Source organism: Indicator indicator, chromosome 2 (genome assembly GCF_027791375.1).
Source record: "Indicator indicator isolate 239-I01 chromosome 2, UM_Iind_1.1, whole genome shotgun sequence".
NCBI classification, from domain to species: domain Eukaryota; kingdom Metazoa; phylum Chordata; class Aves; order Piciformes; family Indicatoridae; genus Indicator; species Indicator indicator.
In genome coordinates this window covers 18,259,931-18,279,584 of record NC_072011.1, presented here as the reverse complement: position 1 = coordinate 18,279,584, position 19,654 = coordinate 18,259,931, and positions in this window count along the sequence as shown.

The following is a 19,654-nucleotide window of genomic DNA, read 5'->3' as shown; positions in this document are numbered from 1 at the left end:
GCTTTTCTGACCCAGAGCCCAAGCAGCTGTTTGGATGTTCCTATTCACTATTCTTGCCATTGGGATCATTAGTTCATTGTTCTGCACAATATCTGTCAGTATTTCATCTTTAAGAAATTTCTCTGCTCCCACTCTGCTACCCTCTTCCCAACGCAGATTTCAGAGACAGATTACTCATGCATCTTTGTGAGTATCCTTTACTGATTTACTCTTATAATAACCACAATTTAACTAGGCCTTCTTCCTTAAGACCTCATTTTGTTTTCTTTGCTTTCCTTTGTGAAGAGTGTTTACATGTTTCCAAGTCACCCTGCGGGTGCGTTCTCAGTCAGAAATCATTACTTACTACACTTGAGATTATAATAGACAGGACAATGTTCATCAGTGTTGATTATCATGAGGCTGCTTATAATTTTGTAGTGTTTCTGTACTATATCACTCATTTTTGTCTACTTCTGTACTGTAGGCATGTTTTAGGCAAATACACTCTGGCCTAAATCTTATACTCTAAATTGAAGTACACCATTAAATAAACTAACTCTTCAGCTCCATGCTGAGGGATGCAACGCAGTTACAATTGCAGGGTTAGAAGTCTGCTTTGATGCTCTAGTGTTTTTACATTATTTCATTTTCCTGTTGTGGGCTTTAGTATGCAGTGGGGTAAGGATGGGTTGGCAGTAATGGCACAACGAAGAAACTAAATGTCATGAGCTTCAAATCCTGCTGAAATCACATAGTAATTCTGCTCCTTTCAATAGGCTTTTAACCGTGTCTCAAAAGAATGAGGCAGGCACCTCGAGACAGAAAATCTAACTAACCAATCAAGTCAGCTAGTTTACCAGCAAATGTAAAGGACAAGGAAGTTTCTTGGCTTTGCTTGGCTTTCTGCAGTGAGGTATAGATCTGCTTTATGTGTGCACACAGTACACAATGTCATCCACATGGCAAAGCCCAGTATGAAGCAGACCAGTAGATCTGTAGCACCTTGAATGTAGTTCAAAGTGAATGAATTGTGGCCCTTGGACAAAAGCTGTCTTGCAATGAGTCAGCATTGTATTGCCTTTCTGCACCACAGTGTCATCGTGCTTTCCTTTGGCTTGGGAAAGGTGACTTACAATGGTAGTGAGAAGGCTTCCATAGTCTTACTTACTGTGTGTTCCCTGGTGGTGTGAAGGTCATGGCTAAAGTTTTAGATATATGGCTAGAGATTTAAAGATGCCACAGTGAAATCTTAATTACTTTTTAACAAAAAACCCCCAAAGTGTAGGTTACATAAGAGAACATAATCTAAGGGCTAATAAAAACTGTAAACACCATTGCCATCTTGTGGCTTAAAGTTGCTTCAACAGACTTTTACCAACGGTTTGTATCCTCCCCCTGATGTTCTGTAAACATAACACATTTTCAATTAAATAGGCGAATCAAAGTGGCACAACACAGAAACAATGTCCAGACCTGCACATCAGAATCAATTACAGGAGTGGAGAAACAATCCTATTTGTCTGGAAGGACTAACCACGTGGCCAGCCATCAGAAGCTGAAAGCACGCAGATCATTATTGAATGAAATAGCACCAGGCATATTTTGTTCTCTTGAAATAAAACAGCATTCTGCAAGAATAAAACTTCTGGATTATTATTTTTTTAACAAAACAAAACAAAACAAAACAAAATAAAGCAAAACAAAAGAAAATAAATAAAATAAAATAAAATAAATAAAATAACAAAATAAAATAATAAAATAAAATAAAATAAAATAAAATAAAATAAAATAAAATAAAATAAAATAAAATAAAATAAAATAAAATAAAATGCAACAATTACTCATCTATAAATCCTGCACTTGAGATGTTTTAAAACAAATACTGCTTAGATGGCAGTGAAGGGGAAATGTGCTGCTTTTAAAAATAAGTTCTGTATTGCATAATATCAGATATAGAGTACTACAGGTGTACATGTCTGCAAGAATTACAGTCCTCCTCCTTTGGCTAGGGAGAAGGCAAAAATGGCTTCGTTGCTAGACTGTGTGCTTTTTAGGGAGATACTAATTATATATCCTCCCTTAGTAAATATTTCTGTCCCCTACATACAGTAAAACAGCTTTATTAGAAAACTTGAGAGTGATTACTTCATAGAGCATCAGAAGCTAGGGGTCAGAATGTGCTCCTAGAGCTAGATGTTGTAAATCAGCGTAGGGAAGGATACACATAAATCTCTCATCCCACGCTTCCTCTCTTCTGCCTTGTCGTGTTTAAGGTCTGATCTGTGACATACCTTTCAGTAAGCAGCAGCTCTTGCTGATGAACTCTCCTGAGGCCAAAGCTTCTGGTCTATGAATACACTGAGCATGATCAACATCAGCAACTTACTTCCTTAGAACTGAGATTTTCTAGCACTATGCCGATACTGACTGTAGGTTTGAATAATCTTTAACTTTTTCTTCCTTTATCAGTTAGTTCCTTTACAGACCACCTCTACCTAAACAAATATACAAATCTTTAAAAACCACAGCTTGTTGAATTTTTCCCACCCCCGTTGTGATATTTCAAATATTTTCATTGGTTTCTCTAAGAATACAGATACTGCACATGCAGTTTGCACATGTACACAGAAGACAGTTTACCAAAATTCACACTGTAGTTATGGATATAAAACTTAAATGGATTTTGCCTGACATTCCTAATACACATTGCTAAGAGGTACTACACATACAAATTCAAAAAGAGATGAAAAATTGCAGGTTATGGACTAGGCTGTTAGACTGCAAATGTGTGACCTGGACTACAGCCTACAATTTTTGGTCCAATATATATAACTATAAAATCCCATGAGCAGATCAGAAAAGAGACTAATTCAGAGCTACTCTTATGCTCTAGTTACTTTCAGTCTCAGCTCTGTTGGCTGGAGTACAGAGAGGAAAGATGATCTTTTCCACAGCTTTTATCCATTGCAAGGGATCCCTCATATATTGTAATATTTATAGTAACCCTCAGTCATGTCTCTCCCTCTGGTCTCTTTGCTTAAGCAGGGCTCAGGAAGGTGGAGTCTGTAGCACAACAGCATGAGAAGTCTCCTGACCACAGGAGACAATACTAATACAGTTCTAGGGTATGACATTAAATTTTCAGTAAATTTTCAGACATCATCCCTTGCTATCTTGCATTCTTAGGATCATAGAGTCATAGAATCACAGAATTGTAGAATGGGTGTGGTTGGAAATGACCTCTGGAGATCATCAAGTCCAACCTTCCCTGCCAAAACAGGATCATCTAGGGCAAGCCACAAAGAAGCTAATCCAGGTGTTCCTTCACTTAGAGATACATTGACTCCAGCACTTGCTGCCATAGGTCTAACCCTAGGAATCTGGTTGCAAGTTAGAACCACTTGCTTATTAAACACACATATGCATATGCATCTGATAGTTCATTGCTGTAAAGTATCATCCATTATTTCTGACATTAATATACAGATGAGAAAAACAGAAATGTGGTTGGTTGTTTTCAAGTATAATCTCATCTATCTAGCCTAAAAATATGGCAATGCCAGTCCACCTTTTAACACTCAAAAGCTACTGATTCATCACTGATATATGTCAGGAGTGGGGAGGGAGAGGGAAAAGTGGCTTCAGTTTTGAGGGCAGACTGAATGGGCTGTTCTAGCTAATGGCAGTCCAATATACATGAAAGATATTAATTGAAATTTCATTATTATATTTAGAGTTCAAAGGAGATTATCTTGCACTGTGGAATAAAACTCAAACTGAAGTTCTGATGGCATTTTAATCCCTTTGCTAGTTATAATATTACTGGGCCATATGGATTAATTTTTGTTTGTTTCAACTTTAAACAAATGGAATATTTTAAAAATAACATTATTCAAATGTGTTGAGTATGGATTGCTGTAGCTGTAATACTGGCCTAAGAGTCTGATGCAGTCTTAAGACTTCAAGTAACCACATACCTAATGCTCATGAGAATGACAGTAATACACACTTTTGTACGAAAATGGCTAAAAATAATTTTAAATGTAATTGTATCTCATCTGTACAGAGGTAAAGAGTTGGAAGTAGCTGATCATTACCTTAGAAAACCGTATGCAGTAGAGTTAAAAGGAATCAGTCAGCGATATCTGAATCAGATCAGAAAGGAGTTGTGCCTTTGCTGCAGGTCATACATTCAGGTCTAGTAAATATAGGCTACCTTTGAAACTAGGATAACAGGAGCTCCTCCAAAATGCAAAGAAAAAAAACAATCTTTAAAATGCTAGCAGTATATAAACCTTTCATTGTGCATTTTAGAAACCTACAAAACTTAATTTCTTTCTCAAAAAATAACAGATTTTTCCTCAGGTTCCTGGAAAGGTGCCATTTTGGAGTCCAAATGCTTTCTCTTCCCTCTTTATATCAAACAAATAATTAAATATTTTTCTTCCCTCCCCCATCCTATCCAGGATAGTTTGGAATTTGTTGAGTAAAATATGGTCACTTTTGTGCCAATTTGAAAAAGATCCAGTTTTGACATAACCTTTTTTTTCGTTGTTAATTTTTTTTTTTTTGATTGCATCTGATCCTGCCATAGAATTTGGAAATGTGTGAATTTGTCTTTCCAATTAAGTAACTTTTTTTTTTGTTGTTGTTAATTGGGACACCAATGTTGAAACAGCTTCCACTTAAATAGCAGGCAAACCCTTTAATAACTTCTCTATAGGGTTCACAACCAGATGGTGGCAAATACCCCACTTCAGTCAGATTTCAATAGCTAATCTGTTTCATAAGCCTCAGGACATATTTTTTGGTGAGTGGAAGATGTTCATTATATGATTGAAAAGCGATGAAAATGCCCTGGCTGCATCAAAGGTCTATTTACTTAACATTTCAAGACCCTGACACCCAGAAAGCAACATAAAGGTGTACCTGGCCAGACACAATTCTTATGCCAACTGCCTCTTGCATGCAGGCTTTCACTACCAATTTGGAAGGAAGTTACTACTGCCTCACATGAAAACCTATCACTACACCTTTGCTCAAATTACAAAAATACAAGTAGATTATCTTTAAAAAGAGAGAGAGAGATGCTGGTGCATGCTATATTGACTCTGAGTTCTGTGGGTCAGCCTCCCTCTTTTTTTTTGTTTTTCCTAGTGAACATAAGACATTGTGGGATGCTGAATGTTGCCCAAGTGCACACAAAGTACTAAAAGTCTCAATGTGGTAGGTTTAGAAATTGACATTAAATTATTCTTCCATAAATTTGGTCTGACATCAAATGTAATTCAAATAGGAACCTATCACTTTGCTTAGAAAAAAGTCAGTTATAGTCAATGAAAAGTTTACTTTATTGAAAGAGTTTAGCTGCTGAAACTAAGTCCCAATTTGGAAAGCAGACTTACAGAAACAGTTGGTGTTTAATTTGAAGTGCAGTTTCAACTATCAGCCTGTACCTCTTTCAATTTTTTTTTTTTTTACTTGAAAATGTAAAGACATCATCAATAAACCATTAAGTCGTGTTATGTCATCATTTCTTCTATGTATGATACTTATTCTACCTACCTCTAAAAACATTTTAAAGGCAGAAAATAAGACCCAGTACTAAGTGTCGTCCTGTACTGGAAGAGATTGATTTGCTTCTTATTTTGTTTCAGGATTGATGTCTGATCTGGCTCTGTGGTCTGGCCTTTCTTCTTAACAGGTCCTAAGCCCCCAAGAGGTGATAAAAGATGTTTGCACTTAATGCTTAGAATCACAGCTGGTGCACAACTGGTGCCACATTTGTCTTGCTGTTGCATGTATAAACATTTTCTTGACCCTTTAGCTAACACTGGAGTTATATATTTACCACAGCCTAAAGCAGGAGATTGGAATATGTTCTTCTCTACCTGTTCCCTTTAGAAACTCTTCATCCTTCACTAGCAAAGCAGCAAGAAAATTATGATTTTGGTTTTTTTTTCCATTTGGTTATAAACTGAAGCTTTCTTGAAAAAACTTTTCTGTCAAAAGAGAAGCAAAATTCTAATCAATATACTTAAAATGCTTCTAAACCTGTCTGTACATAAAAGTACCTTAGATTAAACTCCAGTGTGATCAGTCCTTCCTGAAGATGTAACAGTGCTATGCATCTCATCAGCAGGCTGGTAGTGTCCCCTTTCTGATGATAGAAATGTCTTGTTTCCAAATCAACAAGGCAGCAATGCCACTGATGGGGGAAAGCTTTTCTTGCCTGTTGGCTTTTGTGGACATGGGAGCAGTTACATGCATAAGGCAGGTGACAAAAATTGAAGAAAAGCCAAATAATTAGGCAGAGTGTGCAGGATGCAGGCTGTGTATAGTCTTATACATATTTTATAATACTAATTGAATATTAATATCTCTTGCATTTTTACCTGTGGTTGTGCAATGTTTATAGTTGACAACACAGTGACATTCCCTGCTAGATGGGTATCACTAGTACACATATTTGTTAGTGTATAGTAACTGCAAGGACGGAGTCTTAAGCCATATTTTAATTGCATTTATCCACTTAATAAGTAGCTGCCTTTTTCTACTTTTCAAAAATACTACATCAAATGAAGGTAGTAGCTTAAGCATTGCCACTCTGATCCTAATGAAGTTTTGGTACATGCACTTCTGTAAATTTTAGCTCACAAATTGTCAAAGGAAACTTTTCTAACATTCCTCCTGAATCTCCTTCTGAAATATATAAGCACAACAAAGAGGGGGCAGCAGATTAATTAGTGAGTAAGTGAACCAGTTAATTAATATTACAATTAAATCTGCCTGAGGTATGCTTACAGCATCCTTGGCACTTTTCAAGTCATAAAAAAAGTGTTTGCTTTCTTGCTTCTTCTGAAAGCTCCACTGAAAATCTGGCCTGTCTGAAACAATGCTCATGTGAAGTTGGTGAGAATGAGGTAGACGAGTGAGTTACAATGGTGTCAGAATTATTTTGTGTCCTATGATAGGACTGTTCTTCCACTGTTCACAGGACTGAAATAGAATAGAAAATTCGTAATTATATACAATATGCTGCCAAGAGATCAAGTTTGTTGCTTTTGGCAATCATTAATGATTTTTTATTTTGCAAGAGCAGCATAATGTTTTACTTCTGCCCCCATTTTTCATAAAAAGTCAATTTGCATACATTTCTGCAAGAGTGAACCATGTTATTATGAGGAAAAAAAGCACTAAGAATCACCTGAAATAGAGAAAACTTACCCTGTCTTACAAACTGGAAAGAAAAGGTGAAATAAAATCATATAACACCTCTCAGGCCCAAGACTGTAAAAAGGTTTTTCTTTACCCAGGTGGGAAATGATGGTCCTGTCTTGTGTCTGATTATCCATGCAGATAAACTAACATCAGTAGTAAACTAGGATCAGGACTGAAATGCAACAGCACCCAAAGTTGGTGCTGGACCTAGTGTGGTCCCCAAGCTCTGTGTCCAGTATAACCTGAACCTGGGATTTACTGGGATTTGATTGCAGCAAATATTGCAAATAGATTCCCATCTTCCAAAAAATAGTCACTACAAGCTTGGGGTTGCAAGCAGCCATTCTCCTATCCCTGGAGGTCAGCACCTTAATCAGATCCCACCTGCAAACCTTTGGAGGTGGGATCTGATTAAGGTCCTTTGGAGGTAGCAAGAGCAGCAGCAATCCTTCCCAACACTGTATTAACAGGATTGCAAGAGTCATAAGCCTGCATTTCCTAGCAGGGTCTGAGTCATATATATTTCTGGACTTTCAGAAGGATACAATCTGGACTCAAAGTGATTGCTATCTATCTACCTATCTATTTATGTGTTTGTTAATAATTTAAAGATTAATGAAATGAGTTGGAGCAAAAATCACTGGAGAGAAAGAGGGAGGGACAACAGTGGGCTTGGCAGCCTCAGGAAGGTTACAGTATTTCACATGTCAATGGCAGAGCATTTTAACAAGCAAGCAAAGATACCCTCTTCTTGTCTTCATTTGAGAACTGTGGTTAAAAGAGAGTAATTCCTTTTTCCTTTTCTTTCCTTTTCTTTTCTTTTCTTTTCTTTTCTTTTCTTTTCTTTTCTTTTCTTTTCTTTTCTTTTCTTTTCTTTTCTTTTCTTTTCTTTTCTTTTCTTTTCTTTTCTTTTCTTTTTCCTTTCCTTTCCTTTTCTTTTCCCTTTCCTTTCCTTTCCTTTCCTTTCCTTTCCTTTCCTTTCCTTTCCTTTCCTTTCCTTTCCTTTCCTTTCCTTTCCTTTCCTTTCCTTTCCTTTCCTTTCCTTTCCTTTCCTTTCCTTTCCTTTCCTTTCCTTTCCTTTCCTTTCCTTTCCTTTTCCTTTCCTTTCCTTTCCTTTCCTTTCCTTTCCTTTCCTTTCCTTTCCTTTCCTTTCCTTTCCTTTCCTTTCCTTTCCTTTCCTTTCCTTTCCTTTCCTTTCCTTTCCTTTCCTTTCCTTTCCCTTTCCTTTCCTTTCCTTTCCTTTCCCTTTCCCTTTCCTTTCCCTTTCCTTTCCCTTTCCCTTTCCCTTTCCCTTTCCCTTTCCCTTTCCCTTTCTTTCCCTTTCCCTTCCCTTTCCCTTTCCCTTTCCCTTTCCTTTCCCTTTCCCTTCCCTTTCCCTTTCCCTTTCCCTTTCCCTTTCCCTTTCCCTTTCCCTTTCCCTTTCCCTTTCCCTTTCCCTTTCCCTTTCCCTTTCCCTTTCCCTTTCCCTTTCCCTTTCCCTTTCCCTTTCCCTTTCCCTTTCCCTTTCCCTTTCCCTTTCCCTTCCCTTTCCCTTTCCCTTCCCTTTCCCTTCCCTTCCCTTTCCCTTTCCTTCCCTTTCCCTTTCCCTTCCCTTTCCCTTTCCCTTCCCTTTCCCTTTCCCTTCCCTTTCCCTTTCCCCTCCCTTTCCCTTTCCCCTCCCTTTCCCTTTCCCTTCCCTTTCCCTTTCTTTTCCCTTTCCTTTCCTTTCCTTTCCTTTCCTTTCCTTTCCTTTCCTTTCCTTTCCTTTCCTTTCCTTTCCTTTCCTTTCCTTTCCTTTCCTTTCCTTTCCTTTCCTTTCCTTTCCTTTCCTTTCCTTTCCTTTCCTTTCCTTTCCTTTCCTTTCCTTTCCTTTCCTTTCCTTTCCTTTCCTTTCCTTTCCTTTCCTTTCCTTTCCTTTCCTTTCCTTTCCTTTCCTTTCCTTTCCCTTTCCCTTTCCCTTTCCCTTTTCTTTCCCTTTCCCTTCCCTTCCCTTCCCTTCCCTTCCCTTCCCTTCCCTTCCCTTCCCTTCCCTTCCCTTCCCTTCCCTTCCCTTCCCTTCCCTTCCCTTCCCTTCCCTTCCCTTCCCTTCCCTTTCTTTTCCTTTTCCTTTCCCTTTTTCATAAGAGGAGATTAAAAAAGAAAAAAAGGCAGAAAAAAACCCTAGATAAACAAACCAACCCCCCAAATATTTTAAGATAATTTGAAAAGCCATCTAAAAAAAAATTAAATTTCTAGACTTTTTGCTTTCATCATATAAAACAAAATGTTAATTGTCTACTTACAGTTTGAATGAGATTCCAAGACATTTCCTCAGTGTTTAGTCCTGTTTGTTTTCCCCTTGCTGATGCCTTTCTCTTTCCACTGGCAACTAGGGCTGAAACTCACTCCAACTATCAGAAGAAAGCACCTTGTCTTTCAAATGGTGAACGAAGCAGTGATGAGACATCCATGTTTTAGTAAGAATTTCTCCACAATCCTCCCTTTTTATTGGGATCCCAGAACCTGAAAGAAACTGCAGAAAGGAGGAGCAGGACCTGAAGAAATAACTCCTGTCTGAGCAAAGCCCTTCATGTGCCTTTTCTGGGCTCATAGACGTGGAAGAGAGGGCATAGTATCCCTGTGAGCTGCCCCATGAACTGATAGTTTCCAAGGGCTACTGTGCCCTTTCTCCTGTGCCCCTTCCCCAATGCCCCAGGTTCACCAGGGCAGGCACAGGGCTCACATTGAGCAGATATGGAGGCTGAATGTGCTGTCTTTAGTTGTGCTACCAGTTCTGCCATCTGCCTTTTTTGTTGGAAATTACTTACGTTGGTATCCGTTCTGCTGGTTCTCCTCTGCTTCTTCTGCTGGTACTGCAAGGTCTTTGGCTTGGGCGTCACTTACAAATGTTTGAGCTACAGTCAGCATGATGGGGATACTCGGACTGCTATTACAAGATTTTTTTTCACCCTAACTTTCCTCTGGATCTAGTAAGGAATTAGGAGATTTCCCTTCCAGGCATTGTTTTCTAGAACCCTGGATATAAAGAAACATGATTTTCAGATTTTATTATTATTTTCTAGATTGATATATACTGAGTGGACTTATCCTTCTTCCAGGAACTGGTTGTTTGGAAACTGAATATTTCATGTATTCTCACTACTTGGCTATTGTTCCTATTTTAGAACTATTTTCAAAAGAAATGTGTGATTTATGACAAGTAAAGGTGTGAATGACTGAATCAATGCCATCATTTATTTCACTGAAAGTGAAATCAAGTGTTCAGGCAAACTGAACACCTTGGAACCTAATCCTACAGACTTTATTCTGATTAAAACCCCACTGAAAACACTGGAGAATTTAGCATAAGCCTTTCATTATCAGATACCTAGATTTCCATTGAAAAAAAAACATTACAAGACTGCTACTGGCAGTTAAATCTGCTCTTTGCCTGGGATAAAGTCTTACCTTAAACTGTTTAAATCAAATCTGTTTAAAATACATGTTTGAAGGGATGAGGACAGGGAAAACAGATTTGATGATGCATCTAAAGAACAGATAGGGTGTATCTGATACATTTTGGTGCTATGTCAACAAAACAGTGCAACTACAATTTGTGCAAAATATAATTCACAACTAAGGCAACTACTGATTTTGTAGGTCACTGTAGCCATATTCGATTTTCACATCCACCAGTCCATGACATTAGCAATTAACTTAATGCATCTGGTAAACCAGATCTTTTACTCCTTCATGTTCCACAGGAGGGGGTTTGTATATTCAAGTTTTGGGGTTTTTGTTTGTTTGGTTGGGTTTTTTTGTTTTGTTTTATTTTGTTTTTGTTGTTTTTTTTTAATTATTAATTTATGTTCTTGGAAGTATAATTACATTATAAAAATATAAAATGGCTATAAATCTTGTTTGATTTAGCTAAGGAGGAAATGGCTACTCAGTTGAAAATAGGTTTTACTTAAGCAGCAGCTTTGAAAGAAACGATTTTTGGTTAACAAGAATGGTCAAAGCATTAAAAATTATTCCTCTATTGTAAATTACAAACTATTGTAACTACCTGTACAGATTGTAACACACTCCAAGTGTATGAACACTGATCAGAAGGATTTTTGCATATGACATTTAAGGCGGTTGATTAAGGGAAAGAGATAATTAAAAGTTAATAGAAGTGTTTGATTTCCATTTATGCACTTTCTATGTTTTATAATTGCATTAGCGTTCCACAAACGTATTTTACCATTTCTAAGCATTAGTCCTGTCCAGATTATTAAAATTAAAAATATTTAAAAATATGTCTTGAAGCATGTTTCTTAATATGAAAGCCCAAATATTTTCAGAGGTAGTATTATTTGTTAGTGTAGTGCACTTACCAGCATAGTGTTGGAACATGACTAAAGGGTATCTATGAAAAAGACATGGTCAGGTGTGTCCTGATGCGGTGAATGCTAATATGCTTTCAGCAGAAGCACATTATGCTTTTATTTCTGACTGTACACTGAATTATTTACACCTTCAAGGCAGCTGATTGAACTGCAGCATCAGTCAATTAGCAAATCAAAAATTTATATGATTCCAATTTAGCGTGGAGTCCTTCTCTCTCTTTTTTTTTTTCTTCTTAGATTTTCACCCTGACAGTGACAAATTACTCCTCTGCTGGCTGAGATTGGAAATTAAAAGCATTTAGAGTTGCTCATGCATTTATGCTAATGAGAACTTCTGATATGATTTGCATGCAAAAGAGGACAATCTGAAAGCTCATCAGTTTTTCATGCTTCCGCATTTTGATGTAGTAGGATTTTTTCTGTTTTCTGCAGAGCAGAAAATTTTTTCTTGGGGAAACAATACTCTCTGTGAACAAAAAGAGTTTTTCTTTTAAGTTAGAAAGTTCCTTTTTTATTTATTTATTTATTTATTTTATTTTACCCTCCAGATTCTTGGCAAATCATTTGCTTTGCTGTTTCAGAACTGCAGCCCACGTTCATTAGCATTTTAGATGTTTATCAAAGGAACGATCCAGTATCTGCCATGCAAGATTATAGCTCGAGCTTCATTTTATATTCAGCCAGAAAAAAAGACCCGAGGACAGATGAGAAGAAGAATGTGCACTCTGACAATCTTCTTCACAGATACACCCGAATTAATCCTATTTAGAACAAAATTTGATTAATCACCAGAGGTGGAAGCCTTAAGTTTAGTGAAATAGTTAACTCTGACAAATTTAGGAGACCTCTTTGGCACAGACTTTCTGGAATGCAAATAAAGAAGCCAGGCAATACAAATGAGACAGCAGATAACTTTAAAATGAATTTTTAAAAAGCTACTGTCTAGTAAAGAGATTGCTGTCACTTTTAGGTGTTTAATTTTGCTCTCCAATATGCTACAGCAAAAAGTGACATGGTAATGAAGGGTCAAAGAACAGAACACATCAGTGTATTTATTCTGCTTTTCAATACATGATTTTGTATATCGAAGGGAGCGTAATCAAAACAATTTGTGAAGCAGAGCAAGAGAACAGTTCCTTCACTGTTTGCCTTGCTTGAGAAGGTTGGTCAGGTTACATCTGTATATGTTCAAGTTTTTGTTCTGTTTTGTACGGATTTTTTTGTTTCAGAAATAGTCTTCTTGACATTGTTAATGAGAAACTCCCTAATGGTTTTCCTGCATTTACAAAATTTTTTGGTGCTATGGTCCTTGCTGAACATTAGCAATTATAATCCAATAATTCTAGCTCCAACAAACTACTATTTAGAGCTTAAATTGCAGTTATTCCTTCTATCTTATCATTCAATTGATCAAGTTCCAATGTCTTGTTCAGTAAACAAAGGCAAAATATATGCGACCTGTCTGTTTCATATCTGAGCTAAAATTAAGAAATTAAATTCAGATCAGAACATACCAAACCGTCTTTCAGAATACACTTGACACTTTAGGTAATTTTTTTTACTCCCAGGTACGTGAAGTAACACTGAAGACTTGATGAGTTCCAGAGGTTTTACAGAAGAATTTTGCCCATTGACTTCATCAGCATTACAGTGATATGCTTTAAAACCAGGGTGCTGTATGCTTGAAGACAGCTAACACCAGGTGTGTACTATGTTTTAATAACATCTCATCTCTTAAGGCAGTATGCTTGCTTCATGTACTTGAAAATAAAATGCCCATTTCTTCTGCAACTGCAGTGATTTCTCTTTTGCTTTTGCTGTATTGATCCCTGGTTTGCGGAATAGATATGCTCATCCCTTGATAAGAAAGAGAGAGGTGTGGTAGGGTTAATCATGAAAGGGGAAGCAGAATGAAGAGCCAAAAAAGAAGACTAGGAGAAAAAGGGCCATGCACTATCATAACTCAGCCTTGCCTTTTCACTTTGGCACATTAAAAGTTATGGTACAGTGAAGAGAAAGGAGCTACCTAAAAACTCCCCAGTCCTTTTGCTACATTTGCCACCATTAAATCAAGTATCTTCTTGTCCCTGCTTCAGACTAGCATCTTGGTATCACCATTCAGCTCTGCTTCTTTCAGCAGCCAACTACGACTCTTTCATTTCACAGCTCTAAAGGTACCAAGCAGAATCTTTCACTGGAAGTGCTTCCTCCAAGTCAGGTGCTTTGCAGCTGCAGCTTCTGATTTTAACTCTCCAAAGTTTTGAACTTTTCAAACAGTTGTGTACCTTACCACAGATAGAAGCCTGTCTTTCTTCTCTCTCACCCATTTCTGAGCTGTGTAAGTGATGTCTTTGGCTGTTAAGATTAGGTCTCAGTAACAGTGACTGTCTTTTCCCTTTCCATCCAGAGGAAGGACTTAGGCTCTGTGGATATTTCTCTGTTATAGTAGGTGCACACAAATGTCTCAGATGCTAGTAGCAGCAGAAAAGCAGAAAATTCTCCACTTGCCAATATCTGTTACGACAGGAAATTTTGAAAACTCCATGAATATGGTGTAAGACTTACATGAAGTTCTTCCTTCATCGTGTAGCACAGGTTAAAAGACAGCACCTGAAGAATTTTTTTTCCTTCTCTTACAACTAAACTTCATTTGCCCAACCTGTGTCACTTCTTACTGAATGACTCTTAGATTGCACAGTGTCTTGATTTGCTATCCTTCCTGAAAAGCCCTGCTGAGGCAACCTACCAAAATACTAAATTAAGAACACAATTTTCCTAACTTGCTACCTCATGCAATAAATTGTCTCAAGAGACTGTTGCCAAATCTGCTAAATTTACTTTGTCATCACATAGAATTAAAGATCTCCTAACCCAAAACTCTACTTTTTAATCTTGCCAGAAAGAATTTACAAGCACAGTATTATCCCTTATCCTTGCAAAGATAAGCATATTGCCTATTCAAAATCTACTTCTTTTCAGCAAGATGATTTGCAACACCTTTCATTTGAAGACACTCCCAAATTATAACTGCCTTGGTTTGGAGAGGTGTTTTTGCTTCATTCTCCTCAATAATCATCACCTGTGGTAACTAGGAGTGTTTGCTCTTCAGTCTTTTTTTCTAAATAGTTCCTCCTTGATTCCAGTTGAATAGCTGAGATCTTTGAAACCAAAATAATTGTTTTGAAATCATTTAGATGTCAGCTTAGTCTCCCAGTATGATGCAGTCAGTTTCTCGTCAAAGGTAAGAGAATGTCAGTCCTTGTAACTTACAGTTCATATATATTGAACTCCATCTCTTTCAATATATTGGCAAAACATAATTTTCACAGGCTTTTCATGACTTATTTTTGGGTCTATCCTTCAACAGACAACTTTGTAAATCATCTTTTGTCCTTCGGAGACACAGACTATCAAAAAAGTGTTGGAAGATAATTCAGAAGCCTCTGACCTGGAGATGTCCATTAATCTTGAATTATTTTGGGAATAATCTTCTATATTCCTCATGGACACCTCTTTGTCAGTACAGATCCTGGCTTGCCAGGCTGATGAGTTCAGCTGGGACATCTTTTGAGCCCAGAAGCTAATTCTCTTCAGGATTTATACATTCACATGCTGGTGGACAGCCTTCTTTGAAGGTAGTTCAATGATCTAATGCAGCAAATGAACAATAGTTCACCTTTGTGAACAGAGAGCACCTCAACCATTAAAAGTTGCTGTCCAATGCTGTAATTATAGCCGTCATCCCATGCTCAGCAGGGAGGTGGGGGATATTTGAGTATAAATTTACCTGTCTGCTTGCAGCATACTAACAGAAACTTGCTTTACAATCACTTACTCTTCCTGGAGATTTCCTAGCACTTGCCATTTCCCATTTATAAACCAGTTTAGGTCAGTTATAGCTGAATTTTGTGTGCCAAAACCTCTGTATATAGATTTGTAGCTATTCTACTTCTGTAGTGGACTTAACTGGCATATTATTTGCTTTCTTTTGTTCTGGTATGAAATACAGACCTGCAAATTCTTTTTGTCTGCATATCAAATGAAAAGTATGACAAAAGGAATTACTGGGAATAATTTTCCATTCTTCACTTTACATCTTAACACCAATGTAGTCGAAGTCATGAATAGTTATAGGAAGTACTTTAGAAGTGTTGCATTATATTGCCATGTTCTCTGTGTGAAACTCCCCTTGAAGTCAATAAGAGTTGTGTATGCTATTCAGTGGCATAATCAGGCAATAAATTATGAAAGCTCTGCAAATACCAAACATAAGCCACAAACGACATTACCAAGTGATAAGAATATCCAGTGTTATGTTAGTAAAAGAGTTAAAGCTAATAGTTTTGAATGTGATAAAATTCTTATAGCTAGCAGGATTTGGCAACGAAGCTTATCTTGTATGTCTGCCTATTGCAGAGTTTCCAGTGTCTTCCACTCAGTGAATCTCAGTTGCAACTGTGATGGAAAATGGGGCTAAATGCAGACTTGTGTGCCACAGCACAACACAGAGTCACAGACTGGTAGGGGTGGGAAGGGATCTCCAGAGATCTCCTAGTCTAACCCACCTGCTAAAGCAGATTCACCTAGATCAGGTTGCACAGGACACGTGGGTTTTCAAAGCCTTCAGAGAAGGAGACTCTACAGCCTCTCTGGACAGCCTGTTCCAGTGCTCCACCACCTTCAAAGTAAAGAAGTTTGACCTTAAGTTCAAGTGAAAACATCCTGTGTTCTAAGTTTCAGCATTCTTTTCCAGGACTCTTCATCGGTGGCCTTGTTTGGGCTATAATTTAGTTTTCAGAAGAGTTTAAAACAGATCTAACATAAACCAAGATTTTAAGTCAATGGCAATACTACAAATGTCTTTCCAGAAGCTACTTTAGGAAAAGCTGGCTACAAAAAAATTCCCTTGAAAGTATATTTCCCCCGACCTCTCCTCACCCCCCATCCCTCGACATTTAACACAAAATGTTGAAACAGAATTTTCCAAAATGACCACTTTAAGACTGTAATCCAAAATGGAATTTGCTAAACAACTCAGAAAATCTCAACGCTTACAAAAGGGACTGAGAAATGTGTGCCTTCTGTTGACTAAAAGTGACATTCTGAAATTGTTCTCTCAGATCTTAAAAGTCGATTAAGAATAAACAAAGGATCCCAGAGGTCTGAGATTGCTCTAGGCTTTAGAGCTGAGTCTAACTTACAAGAAACAAGATCTTTGTAGAATACAGTCCTGCTTCTCCTCAGAGTATTTGTAATGGCAAGATAAATGTGTGCTGGGATTCTGCAGCCGTTATCAGAAGCTAGCAGTTTATCACAAAATGAAATAAAAACTGGCTCTCATTGCAGTGGTTCTTCCACCTTCCCATTTGAGGGATGTACACATGGTACTCCTTGGACAGTAAAGGTCTCTGACTCTCGCTATGAAAGTGTTCTTCACTGCTTGTGGAATAATTCTGAAGCCCAGTCTATAAAAGGGGGTTGTGGAGCTCCAGCCAGCCCTGCTTTTAAACTAGTGGCAGGCTGGCCAAAAATCGATTGGACTGATTGATTTTCAGCCTCTTCTGACACTTGCTATTTTTATTTATTGGTTTTTTGGGGTAGAATTAGTTGAGGCTACTTCCAGGGCATTTTGTTTTTTTGAAAGAAGACTTTTGCCAACCTCCCACTTGTTCTTTATTTTAAAAAGGAAATAATATTGCAGAAAAGATTTCAGTTTTCCAATATCCTTCACCCCTTCCCCAGCAACAGTAGCTGTCTTACCAGGGAGGTGCTATGTTCCCTTGTCAGAGTTAAGGATGACTGGCCAGTGGTTTTACCACTAGTTCCTGCCACAGCTCAGCGAATCAGTTTGTGGTCTGGGTACCACTTGAAGAAGAACACTCAGCAGAAACAGAAGATGAAGGGTTGCATGAAAAGGGCAAATAAATCCTATCTGGGCTTGTTTAAAACTTTATCTGATACCATAGGTATCATGCAAGACTTCAGAGTTGAAAGCCAAATCTCTCATTGCAACCTGTGCTGAGGGGGCTGTCAGTCCAGACCAAGGAACTGTACCACTGAAGGACATGAGGCCTGACCTCCCTCCTCCCAGGACTTCTTGCTCCTTCTCCCTGGACATTTTGCTCCTCCTCCCTCAGAGGCACCAAAAGAAAGAGTTGTTCTGGGAAGCAAGGACCAGGGAAAAAGCTAACAGGAAACAGAGGAGAGCCCCTGCCATCAAGTGGTAAAGAGATGCTCTCTCATTGGGGAGATCATTTTATACATCTGAAAATCTTCTCTCCCCTCTTTGGCCTCAATGTCATAAGGATGAGATGTCTGTTTGCAGGAACTGTCACTCCCATAATATTTTGGTAGATGATATGTATTTGTAATTTCTGGCAAAATCAAGGGTTCTTACAGAAAGAAAAAAACTATAATAAACACTGCTTTCTGGTTGTTTATCTTCTGTGTGGTGAAAAAATCATACAAGTGTGAGAGTGTGTGTGTGTGTGTGTGTGTGTGTGTGTGTGTTCATTGATATTCATTTGGTCTTTCTTGAGTTACTTAGTTTTCTCAAAAAAAATAAAAGAAGATAGAAAAGGGGGAAATATATAGTATAGTTCACACAAAATATTTCATAGATGGATATTTTTTCCACAATTCAATGATGTGGGCAGCAAGAAAATGTCTGTTACTGTGTTAGCAACTACAGAAGCACTCTCCTCCAGTCCATAGCTTCAGAAAGACAGGATACATTTTTCATTTTATGTCTAAAGAAAATTATTGTGGACATTTAGCCAGCAATAGACTTAGGCTTATAACCAGGTTCTACATTTACTTGAATTACTTTTATGTGTGTCAAGACAACTATGGCTTACCTTTATATTTCTGTTTACCATTTACTGGTTTATACTGTCACAGTAGTTGTTTTATGTGGAAGGGTACATGGAATATTTTCTCCTGCTCTACTCTGTGCGTGTTGTTTGCCATAGTTTTAATGCTTATACTTTATAAGTGGTCCTGAACAGACTGGAAGGCCAGAAATGTAGTACAGCACTAGGAGTGGAAGTGTGTGTGACTGCTCAGATCATTAGGTCCAGGCTCATTTCTCTGATTTCTGTGGAGTCTTCCACAGATGTCCTCACAAAGGTATTTTGTATGTGCATGTTCTCAGAAAGACTCTCCTATGAAACTTCTGAAGAAGGTTTGCTAGAGCTACTCAGATCTGTTGTTTTTTCCTAAAACAATTTAAATTTGATTCTTTCCCAACTGTGTTCTAGGTCTCCCAATAGAATAATTTTTTGAAGGCATGTACAGATCATAAATTATCATCTGGTTTCAAATAACTTCATCAAAGCTCCTCTGCTGTTTCCAAATTTGACAAGTCATTTTGCACATGTTCTTTGTCTAAATGAGATACATGAATCTGAATCCAGCTCATTGTCCACAGTAAAGGAGTTAAAGGTGACAATTTTTTATACACCATTCTTGGATTTATGTAACTCCATAGCTGACTACAAGTTGGTGGTTGGATTGTAGTGACTATTAAATGAGTAACTAGAATAACAATGAGAGAGAGATGCATTGTCTGTATTTATTTCCTGACATGGCTGACAGCTAGAGTGATATCTTCTCCTTCTTCTTTTGTTACAGCAGTGCTAATCATACCACACAGAGACACATTTGTCATTATATGTAATTATGTGCAGTATGTTTACATTATAATAATTTATATCGGAAAGACACAGGTTTCATAATGTTTTTATTCCCAACCCCTTTCTGATACAGCTTATTTCAGTTTATTCATATTCATAAATGATATTTACAATAGCACATTAATAATAATAAAATAGTGATTTGTAAATAGGAGCAACTAGAGGACTGATCAAGACAACTACATAACTTCTGACAGAGGGGCAGCATTTTCTTAGTGCATGGGGAGCTTTCCTTAAAGATCAGAGACCAACCACAAGTTAGGAAAGGCTGCCATTTCTTATGTGATTAAAACAGGTCTGAGCAAACCTTGATCTTTCAGAAACCTTTTGAAAGACCCATTCCTCTGTGGACCTGCTACTAATCCTGACAGCAATGTATTTTCACCCTCTCATCACTGCTTCCCT